At 32.7% G+C, this 12,202-nt stretch overlaps 1 protein-coding gene and 2 long non-coding RNA genes across 5 annotated transcripts in view; all 3 read left to right on the top strand.

The window, feature by feature from the left end:
• LOC139489619 (multiple epidermal growth factor-like domains protein 10) overlaps window positions 1-12,202 on the top strand; it is a 297,206-nt gene that overhangs the window by 151,088 nt on the left and 133,916 nt on the right. The gene's annotated exons all lie outside the window — the stretch shown is intronic.
• Window positions 654-4,612, top strand: LOC139489698 (uncharacterized). Its single transcript, XR_011656223.1, has 4 exons — window positions 654-782; window positions 3,258-3,369; window positions 4,020-4,087; window positions 4,360-4,612. It is a non-coding gene; the product is annotated as an uncharacterized lncRNA (long non-coding RNA).
• On the top strand, window positions 8,885-10,684 carry LOC139489699 (uncharacterized). Its single transcript, XR_011656224.1, has 3 exons — window positions 8,885-8,926; window positions 9,614-9,711; window positions 10,553-10,684. It is a non-coding gene; the product is annotated as an uncharacterized lncRNA (long non-coding RNA).

The raw sequence follows: 12,202 nt of genomic DNA, 5'->3' as shown, positions 1-12,202 counted from the left end.
CCTAGATTGTTTACAAGTTTTGAACCCCCTGCAATCAAAAGATACATCTCTTGTAAAAGAGGGAAAAAGATACCAAAGGAACAGTCAAATTCATAAATCGAAAATAAAATGACAACGCCATGGCTAAAAATGAAAAAGACAAACAGACAAACAATAGTACACATGACAGAACATAGATCCTGCTCCACATGTGGACCCCGTCGTGTTGCTTATGTGATAACAAATCCGGTAAATAGTCTAATTCAGAAGGTCACATTCATGAAAAGGAAGGGGATTGTAGTTACGATGTAAGAAACATATCCGATATCATTTGTGAGACGTTTATTCCATAACGGTCAACCAACTCGTGATGGCGTCCTTAAAATGTACGAAGGGATGATTTCATTTTTGAGTAGTTCAATGGGGTTCGTTTGCCAAAACTGTGTTTCGCTAAATCATATTAACTTAAATTATGAGATTACTATCCTCTGTCTGTTGGTTTATTTTTTTTTACATGGTGTAATCTTTGACTCTTTCTAGCTCACTCTACTTAATAAGTTGCTCTAATGTCTTTTGTATTCAACCATTTATATGTAATTTATAATGTTTATAGGTTCATTGATCTACTATGACATGTAGGATATACTAGTATGTGCCAATTTTTTTAGCATGTGATGACTGGTATTTTGGTAACAACTGTACAAGGAAGTGTAATTGTTTGACTGGACCATGCAACCCGTTAACAGGAAAATGTCCAACCGGCGGTTGTGAAAAGGAATGGCATGGTGAATCATGTGATAAAGGTAGACTTTTTTTACAGAACGTGTAACATTTCAAGCATACTTATTCATTATTATTCAAGTAGTTAAAAGTTACATAATTTCTTGGTACAGATACACAACTAATTTTTAAATCTTCAACGGAGTTTCAATTTTCTACAGACTAGTATGAGACTTTCGTCAAATTGACGAATACATACTTTTATTCGATATTGAAAATATAATTACGAGCTGAAGCTACATGTATGCAATAATAGTTGATGAAGTGATTGTTTAAATGTTAATTATTTCCTTTGTTGATCTATTAACAAACCTTCTGTGCTGATTTTTAAATTGATGCAATAATAGTTTGGTAATTTGTTGTACTGATTTTTAAATGTTAACTATTTTCCTTTGTTCATCTGTTAACTAACCTTCTGTGCTGATTTTAAAAAGTTATCAAAGGTACCAGGATTATAATTGAGTACGCCAGACGCGCGTTTTGTCTACAAAAGACTCATCATATTAAAATATTTTATAAAGCCAAACAAGTACAAAGTTGAAGAGCATTGAGGATCCAAAATTCCAAAAAGTTGTGCCAAATACTTTTAATTTCACTTTTATATGATAATGCACATAGCAGACAATACCTACACAGGATAAGGGATATAAAATCGCAGGTTATTTTTATAAATTTTTATTCAAAATGTATACCGAATAAAATAGAAAGAGGCGGAAATATGTATTTCCAATGTTCAATTCCTAATAGCTAGTGTGTCATTGGTCATTTTTTTTTATAGATCCTTTCTGTAGGTTACTGTTTAACCGATTATTTTTTCCTCCTAATGACTTATCGGTGGACTTTTCCTCCCCTATGGTATTAGCAGACGAGAAGTCAGCACTTTTGTATTGATATGAAAAATCATTGACATATTGATTTTCTTTAATTTGATGTTCATAAAATGTTGAATTACTCGAGACACTAAGCTTTTTCTATCACAATACTTGATGGCATGCACCTTATTTGATGCGTATATAATAGTATATTCTAATGGTCCTCAACTTTGCATTTGATTGAGTTGATATCGTTTAATTAAATAGATAATATCTGAAAATTGTCGTCTATATCCCTTTATAACCACAATTTCATTGGTTTTGGCCCTTTCGCAAAATTAAAAAAATCTTGAAAAATTTAGCTTACAAACTTTAAAAAATAAATTCTAAACTTAAATACCTTTTACATGCTCAGTTTGTATTACTAGTATTGCTTTCTAATGACGTAGAAGTTGTGTTTCCTAAATGTTTTCCGTAGTCAAGTGTATCCAAAGTATTACTGATATTCGATTAAGGACGATTACACTTTAAACTAATAAGCATTCAGGCTAAAAAAAAAAATATTTCGAAAAGGTTACAATGTGCCTCAAGTATCGCCTATCGTAACGCTTACTATCGCTGAAACTTCATACCGTCGTTGAAAGTTTAACATTGTGTTCCTTCTTTTGCTTTCTCTAAACTTCCAAGATTACATTTCGATGATTTCAAATGCCTTTTCCCAAAAGTATATTTATTTGTACAAGATTTTAAAGATTTTTTTCTCGATCAGTGTTTGATCTTTTAACCCTTTCACAATAATGGTAATGCCTTCATTTGATGATTAGTTCTGTGAAACCGTTCTTAGGTATTGTTACACTATGCTCACAATCAAATTATAACAGTATTTATACTTTAAGGACATTATATATAAATAAAAAGATGTGGTTTGAGTGCCAATGAGACAACTCTCCATCCAAGTCACAATCTATGAAAGTAAACAATTATATGTCAAACAGTCTGCAATCTTCTGATAAGTTAAGCCTTTGTTAACTGATTTTTATAGCTCGTTCTTATGTTGTACTGTTATACAACTGTCCCAGGTTAGGGGGAGTGTTGGGATCCCGCTAACATGTTTAACCCCGCCACATTATTTATGTATGTGCCTGTCCCAAGTCAGGAGCCTGTAATCAGTGGTTGTCGTTTGTTTATGTGTTACATATTTTTGTTTCGTTCATTTTTTTTTATATAAATAAGTCCGTTAGTTTTCTCGTTTGAATTGTTTTACATTGTAATATCGGGGCCTTTTATAGCTGACTATGCGGTATGAGCTTTGCTCATTGTTGAAGGTCGTACAGTGACCTTTATTTGTTAATGTTTGTGTCATTTTAGTCTCTTGTGGACAGTTGTCTCATTAGCAATCATACCACATCTTCTTTTTTATATATAACACAGAGCTTTAAACTTGTCTCACACCGAGCAACAAGGTATAAAGGGCTATTATATTACTATTTTTGTTTTCAACAATATAGATATCAATTTTTGCTTGAAAATGACGTTGAATGGGTTCCTATCGTCCAAATATAATATCGTGAGTTTTCCTGAAGGCTGAATGATAATCATACATGTATATTGGACAGCTGTATAAATTAACTATTATTGAAAAGTTCTTACTTTCATTTGACAATAGGTTTTGTTTTATTATTTAAGTTGGATCTGAGTCACTGAAAGAAGAACCTACAAACGCCGCTGCTATTAGTGGAACTGTTGCTGCTATTATAATTGTTGTTCTCATATTGGTGGCGGCATTTATCGTTTATAAGTAAGTGTTTGAACAGCAAAATTCTACTGTTGCCCTTATTTATAGTTTTATTCCGGAATATGTTATAAGAGTAATCAGTATATATCTTTTAGTGCATGCAGTGATAGTTTTTAACCTTTTGATTGCCTGAAAGGATTTCAATGATCTCCGTGTTATGGTTGTACACCCCTCGAGGGTGTGTTGTAAATAATATTGGAATTTCTGTCTGTAAGGTTAGGACCAAAAACGATTACAAAAAGCATCGAGAATTTTGATCGCAATACATGTAATTTATCCTTCCTGTAAATTGCCGTAGTATTTGTTTGTCAGAATTTATGTTAGGAATTTTTTTTGGTGTTGTTTATCATTTACTTAAACATAATCCAAAAAACAATCGTAATTCATATTAAATGTATATGAAAAATTTTGCAAATAAGATTATGTTTTTTTCTCCCAAAACATTATTTCATCATCTGGAAAGATTCATATTAAAACGTTCTCATGATTCAATAAGAATAAATGGAGACGGGTTTTGATGGCTAAAGATTGAGGTAACAATCGCCCACAACGCATAGTCGGGGATTTAAAACAAAGAACAGGTCATACATAGTACGGTTATCAACAATTAGCAAAATCAAAACCGAGCTTACATTAAGTGCTTATTTTTCCAGGCGAAGATCAGTATCAACGAAAGGTATATTTATACACTGGACAAAATCAAATGATAAGATAATTTTGGGTGAGTTTATATATTTTCATTGTCTCTTAGAGAAGTCTATTTCAAAATGAGTATTACAAAACAAAATCCATTGAAACTGAACATCAAAGTTATAGTCGTTGCCTACGAGTGAAAAGAAACACGCAACTTAAGTTCAACGAAAGAGACAACATATTCTTTACTGCGGTTTAAAATGTGTTTTTTGAAGAATAAAAATTCAAATTCAATTTTTAGTCAACAATTGCTAAACAAATATATTTTTCCTTTTCATTAATTTATGGTTCGTTCTGAAGATACGAAAAAGAATGTTAGTTCTGGAAAGGGATACGCTAATGTACATGTAGCTACAGTGGCAGATAGAGCAGAAATAACATTATCAACCACAGAACGTGAAGATACTAAATTACAATTATCTGCAAACGAAGATCGAAACGTGTATAATAATGTACCCAGTGAACACAATGTTTTCAAATACAAAATACTTACCAGGGATCTGAAGGAGGCTATAAACGAGAAACAGAAAAACGATGGTTTCAATAAGGAATATGAGGTAAATGAAATTATGTATACAAAGAGATTAAGTTTGCCATGATAAAGAAGGTAGAACGTTATTTGACGTTTACAAACAGTCAGAGCTTACTTTACAAGTGGTTTCGTAATGATATGTTCAGTTATATTGAATTAATCAAAGCAGTTAAATAAATGTTATATATAACGCTCATAAATAAAATGCATTGTTTTGCTTATTTGTAGTTTTTACCAAAAGGACTTGCTTATGCGCACGTGGAAGGCTCAAAAGCAGAGAATAAAGAAAAAAATCGTTTCCTTACAACATGGCCTTGTATGTTATTATATGAAATTACACAGTGAATGTTATTGCTTCAAAAAATCTTTACATCAAATACTATTTAAAGTTCAAAAGAATCTGATATATTTTTAAAAAGATCAAGACCTAATCTTAAAAATGTCAGTAAAGTTATTAATGGTTTATTAGCGTACATGTAAAATACGGATAAGAAAATGATTTTACTATTGTCGTTTGTAGGCAGTTATAACTAAACACTAGTACACATTTTTGTTTAGAGGCCAGCTGAAGCACGCTTTCGGGTTTGAGATTTTCTAGCTGTATTGAAAACCCATCGGTGGTCTTCGGCTGTTTTCTACTCTTCGGTCGGATTGTAATCTTTTTGACACTTTCCCAATTTCCATTCCCAAGTTTAAATTAGTCATGATATAATAGAAAAAGTAGAGAGAAACCGAAAGAGTGTTTGGTGCATCGATCATGACTTTATTTAAACACAGCATTAGCCGTTTAAAATCCAAAACTACAAAATCTAAAAAAAAAAGGAATCGGTTCGATATAATGTAAGAATCAAACCATTGAATGTGTCAAAGATACAATAACCCGATGATAAATCAGACAACATCCGAAGGCCACCAATGGGTCTTCAATTGAACGAGAAACTCTCACAACGGGAGGCATCCTTCAGTTGACCCCTAAACAAATATTTATATTAGTTCAGTGATAATGAACGTCATACTAAACTCCAAATTATACACAAGAAGCTAAAGTAAAAAATAATACAAGACTAACAAAGGTCAGAAGTTCCTGACTTGGGGCAGGCGCAAAACAGCAGCTGGGTTAAAAATGTGTTTTGAGATCTCAACCATCCACATGTACCTCTAGCCAATGTAGAAAAAATATACGTGCATCAATACGCACAGTAAAACTCAGTTTAAGGGAAGTCCGAGTCCGATGTCAGAAAAGTAACAAAAAAAAATAAACAAAATGACAATAATACATGAATAACAACAGACTACTAGCAGTTACTGACATGCTAGCTCCAGACCTCAATGAAACTGATTGAAAGATTATGAACACGTTTGTATTTCCACGCCAGCTAAAGACTGCCTCCATGTTTGGGATTTCTTGCCATTTAAAAAAAACCCATTCATGGCCACCAATGTATTATTACACAGGGAGAAAATTGCGAACCCGAAGGGGGGCTTACTCCTAAACAAAAATGTGTACTACTTTAGCGAAAATGGACGTCACACTGGAAATTTATTTAGCAACCACACATCCAATTTATAATTATATATTGTAGATGATCATTCGAGGGTTGTTTTGAAGGGAGACACGAAACATGGTTACATTAATGCTAGTTATATTGATGTAAGTTTTGAAAATATTTTCGTTTCGTTTAAGTAGGAAACTTTTCCATTTTCAACTGTATCCAGAATTAGAGAGTTTTTCAAATACTTTTAAGTTTTAAATTTAAAGTAAACGTACTGATTACTAATATCAAAATCAGAACCTCGGTTATTTCAGAAATCTATGTTAGTACTGTTCAGAAGGTTTTTATGTTGTCACACTACTATGGTTAGATCATAGTAAATGGGTAAATTAATACACATTCACAGACATTGTCAAATAATAAGGACGAGATCATAATGCTGTGCTGTGAATTTCAATCCTGATCTTTCATTGCCCGGAACCGCATTTTAAATCTGTTTGTTGACACGGACACATAAAAAAACATTTTTATCCTAGCTGCAAACATTGATATAAAGCTCAATTCGCTTTACTCTTTTTCTCTTTTTCTAATGCCCGTGTCACACTGTCCCGATTTTTACGCCGATGGCAACACGATAATGGAAATTTTCAAAATCGGGACTGATCGTATCCAGATCGGGCTATTCGTAGTGCCATCTTTAACCTTCTTTAACCATCGGCCACTTTTTCTAGCCTTCGGGGACAACTTCGGGAAGGGTTCTAAATTTTTTAACATGTTAAAAAATCACCGAAGGTGCGTCCGATGTTGAGGGTTCGTATTGAGTTCGTATCACCATCCTCGCCATCGTAATGTCACCGGGAATGCATCTTTGCACATCGTATTGCATTCGTGTTTCCATCGTTTCCATCGGGCAGTTTTGACATTGCGATGTCTATACGAATGAATCACGAAGATACCCGAAGGTCGTACGATGGCAACACGACTTCGTGAAGACCTCGTAATCCCGTCGTGTTGCCATCGAATAAGAGTACGAAGGCGACAAGATGGAACTACGACGGCAATAAATCCAGCTAAATGTAAAAGTTAATTTTTTTGCGCTAAAATACATTTAAAGTGCCATGCGCGATATGCACTGGTCAGTCTAATACGACAGTTACGAAAGACGTTCACAAAATATGGAGCTCATATTATATGATTCTATGAGAACAAGCAAGGCGACAGCGTTGTTTCTATTAATTCAAATGGAACAAGAAGAGCAGCTATTACAGGCTCAGGATTTACTTTTACAAGTAAAATATTATTTTTTGTCAATTTTTCATATCAAGTGACATAATGAAAATCATAAACGCGCCTCGTACACCAACACTGCAGGTACACGTATATAGGGAAACCAACTTTTTCTGATTTTTTATGTATCGTCTGAGTTGTTGTCACACGACTGTTTACTCCATAACCATTTTGTTTTCTATATGTCATATTTTTCCGCATTTTTTGCTTTCCCCACATCCTTCCTTTTGTCTATATTATTATGATATTCTCCTGGAAAGAGCTCTTTTTTTTTCTTCTTAAAAGGGACCAACGAACCCATTACCTTGCCTTGAAGATAGATCAGTAAACATGGGCATAATTATGGGTGATTATTCAGACTAGTGCACACATTTTACAGTTCAAACAAGGCAATGCCGAGCGTGGCATCCCCTCGTATGTACCATATTGGGGACAAATATGGACACTATATTTGTATATGACGCATGCAGAAAATTGTAAATTGAATATGCATATTTGATACATAAACTAATTTTTTAGAAATCAACCATAACATTCAGTAACTGGACTTTAGAACCAGCAGGTTAAAAATGAGCAACCAATTTCCTGTGTATTATGCTATTTCAAGGAGAAAAAACAAGTCCATCTGCATGACCTTGACCTTTGGTCTTGAACGTAAAAAATTTCAGATCATTACAAGGAGGAACAATATACCAAATGTGGTTAAAATCTTTTGAAGCATATTGGTTTTAGAGTGTCCACAAGGGCGATATTGCCTTGTAATACAACTGCCACTGTGACCTTGACCTTTGAACTTTAAAGTCAATAGCGCTTAAGATATTCTTAACGAGTAACACCATACCAAGTTTTGAGTATTTTGGTTCTAGAGTGTCCATAACAATTGTATCTACACGCAACTTACATGTAGTAGGCGAGAGGATAATAAACTAAGTTTTATAAGAATTAGAGAAAAAGATCGATTTCCCGCCATGCATAGCAGACTTGTACAGAAACGATATGTTGTCGAAATTCTGTTCGTATCTTTTAGACATCGTATGGCCATTGCGCCATTAATCGTAATCCATCGTGTAGCCTTCGTAATCCATCGTGTAGCCTTCGCGATCCATCGTGTAGGCTTCGGCTGAGATATGAAGCTTAAATACCCGTCTTCGGTTAACCTTCGTATGTCCATCTTTTGCTATCGTATATAATTTCGGCACCATCGTATAGACTTCGTTATTCATCGTACTTGCTTCGGTCACTTTTTGGTATTTTAACGAGATCGGGACCAACTTCGTACGAACTTACAATTTTCGCATTCGGATGTCCATCGTATATAAAAATCGGGACAGTGTGACGCGGGCATAAATAAAACCGAAAAGTAGCAAATACAAATTAAGTAACGATCAAACCCCAAAATGAAGACAGCATTAATTTTTGTATCAGTAAATCAGTACTAAACGATATACGATAGTTTAGATTATTGGTAATGAAACATATCTATGATTTTCAACATAATTTAATTTTTTACACTTTCAGAATTATGAAAAGGAAAAAGCATATATAGCATCACAAGGTGTGTATATATATTATGAATGCTATGTTTTGATTTCAACATATTTCATATTAAATATTTTATGTTATTGTAATTTATTTATATGTAATCTTTAGATATTTGTATTATGAAGATTAATTACAAATATATTATTATTTGTATTTCGTAAAATTTCTTTATTCCACATTGAAATATTTCTGCCTGTGTGTAATATATTTCGGATATATGTAATGCAAACACACTTTTTTGCCTCTTTTTATGTTATAGTACAAAAAGGAGAGCATAACGTAGAATTATAACGTGTTCAAGAAATTCCCGTCTTTTTTTATCATCAATATGATTGTCCTTGTTATATTTATCCTTTCATAACTTTCCATAATTCTAAAATGATAACTATTTCTTAATAATTTTGTCAATTTTTCCTGGCCTTAATTTAGTTTTGCCATTTTGATTTGTACAATTCCTTTGACATTCAAAATATCTACAAGTTCTAAAATTACGTTTAAGAAATCGTGTGTTTAGATTTAAAAAAAAATAATAACAGCTTTAGTTTTGCAGAGTACGCAGAAAATATTTTCATTAAACTTAGAAAGTTGATTACTTTTGGAACTTAGTTTCATAATTATGAGGATCGCTTTGACATATGCTTGTCCTTCCAGATACAATATACTCTTACTGTCTTTACTTTTACTTTTTCTTAATATGAAGGTCCTAAAAAGAAAACATTGAGAGATTTCTGGCATATGGTATGGCAAGAGAATGTTGGGAAAATAGTGATGGTAACACAACTTATTGAAAATAAAAAGGTATCAATAACCTGAATATATTTTCCATAACCTATTTGTCTAGACAAAGGAGTAGGTTCCCAAAATATAGCAGTTTTACAAAATTAAGACAATATAAACTTTCAACTATTTATCGGAAAGTAGATTACTTCTGCAACACAAATATGGGCTGTTTTTGACAATAAAATGCGCATATATCGGGTACTCACATCATTAAGTCGTGCTAAATTACTGAAATCTGCATAGTTTTAGCATTTTAGTTAAATTTTAGACGGTGTCCGTCTTAAATGAAAGTGGCCACCTTCGTGTTCATTCATAATATTAAAATGTAAGTTGTATGTGATGATAATATATAACATATATATAGGGGGAGGATGAACAAGGATGCAGCCACTTTCATTTTTGACAAAAACCATGTGAAAAGTGACGATGTTTGGCATATTTGATAGATTTTTCATATTTGTGCTTAAATCGGAGCGTTTTTAATGACTTAATCAGTTAAAACCCATCACATAAACTAAATGAATCAATTGAAATAGACACTTTTAAAAGTCTTTAAAAAGTGTCCAAAATATTTCGTTAGATGAACCTGAAATTTGAGGCAAAATCGGCCCATACCGGGCCTACTCCTTTCAAAAACTAAATGGATGTGAATAGACCAACTGTCTTTTAAATAGTATGAAAACCTTTGTATTTAACAAATAATTGAAAACAGAAATACAATCCTTGCTGTTTTTATGACATAACAAGTATATAAAAAAGAAATACAAAAAAGAACTTTGTGATATTAATTTGACATTCAAACACTTCTGTATAATACTTTGAGTTTTTATATTCATTTGCATTCATAAATTTTCTACAGATAAAGTGTGACAGATATTGGCCTGAAACAGTTCATGAACCAATGGTAGTAAACAACTATATAGTCACAATGAAGGAAGAAAGAGAACATACAGTTTATGTTTATAGATTGCTCACAGTATCGAACAAAACGTTGTTGGTAATTTCATTATTGTCTTTAAAAAGTAAAATCACAAAAATACCGAGGAAAATTCAAAAAGGAAAGTCCCTTATCAAATGGCAAAATCAAAAGTTAAAACTCATCAAACGATTGGATAACAATTGCCCTATTCCTGACTTGGTACTGACATTTCTTCTGTAGATAATGTTGGATTGAAACTGGTTTTATGGCTAGCTTTAACTCTCATTTGTATGACAGTCGCATAGAATTCAATTATAAATGTGATGCAGACTAACAAAATACGCAATGTTTTAATAAACCCGTTAACATGACGAATAATAGTTATTTCAGTTTTCCATTTCAATTGTTCCTTTTTCCGTATTTAAAATATGCAACAAGTTGTGATGTTACATTTTTTTTCAGATTAAGCTGAATGTTGTAGGGTTAACCCACTGCATTTATCTGCACCTGTCTTGAGTCAGGAACCAAATGTTCAGTGGTTGTCGTTTATTAATGTGGTTCATACATGCTTTTCGTTCTCGTTTCTTATATAAATTATATTAAAATTGGTTTGCCTGTTTGAATGCTTTACCACTATTCATTTTCTGGGCCCTTTATATATTGCTATTCTTTGTAAGCCAAGGCTACGTGTTGAAGGCTGTAGTTTGACCTATAATGATTCACTTTTACATATTGTGACTTGGATAATGACTGACACCACATCTTGTAATATATGTTTAACAGCATGTATACACTTTAAAATGTGTTGATGGCCTGAACAACGATCTATACATGTTCAAAGTTTTGATTTTTCTACCCTGTATACCACATTGCCTCACATTCTCATTAAGAAAAAATTCACACACCTAATTAAATGGGCATTCAAAAAATCAGAATGTGAATATATATGTTCAAACTCTTTTAGGTCATTTTTTAGTAGCAATAAACAAAAAAACTATGTTAATTGGACATGCTTTGATACTATATATGCCCTTGAATTTTTACTAGATAACATTTTTGTTCGCTTTGGAGATTCCGTATATCGTCAGATTATCGGAATTCCAATGGGGACTAACTGTGCACCACTTATTGCGGACCTGTTTTTGTATTGTTATGAGTTACAATTTATGACAAAAATAAGCAAAGACCCATCGAAACAACATCTGATAAACAAATTTAATAATACTTTTAGATATTTGGATGATATTTTGGCTCTCAATAATGACGACTTCAGCATGTATATTAATGAAATTTATCCTGTTGAACTTACTTTAAATAAAGCTAATACTAACAATGACCACTGCCCTTTTCTCGATCTTGATATCTATATCACTAATGGAAAGCTGAATACTAAAATTTATGATAAAAGGGATGATTTTTCATTTCCTATCGTTAATTATCCGTTTTTAGATGGTGACGTCCCCTTGTCACCATCTTACGGTGTTTATATATCTCAACTTGTACGATTCGCTCGTGTATGTAACAATGTTTTCGATTTTAACGAGAGAAATTTATGTATTACTGAAAAATTATTACACCAGGGTTTTCGAT

This window comes from Mytilus edulis, chromosome 1 (genome assembly GCF_963676685.1).
Source record: "Mytilus edulis chromosome 1, xbMytEdul2.2, whole genome shotgun sequence".
Lineage (NCBI taxonomy): Eukaryota > Metazoa > Mollusca > Bivalvia > Mytilida > Mytilidae > Mytilus > Mytilus edulis.
The sequence above is the reverse complement of the archived record's forward strand: the minus strand, read 5'-3'. Positions and strand labels throughout refer to the sequence as shown.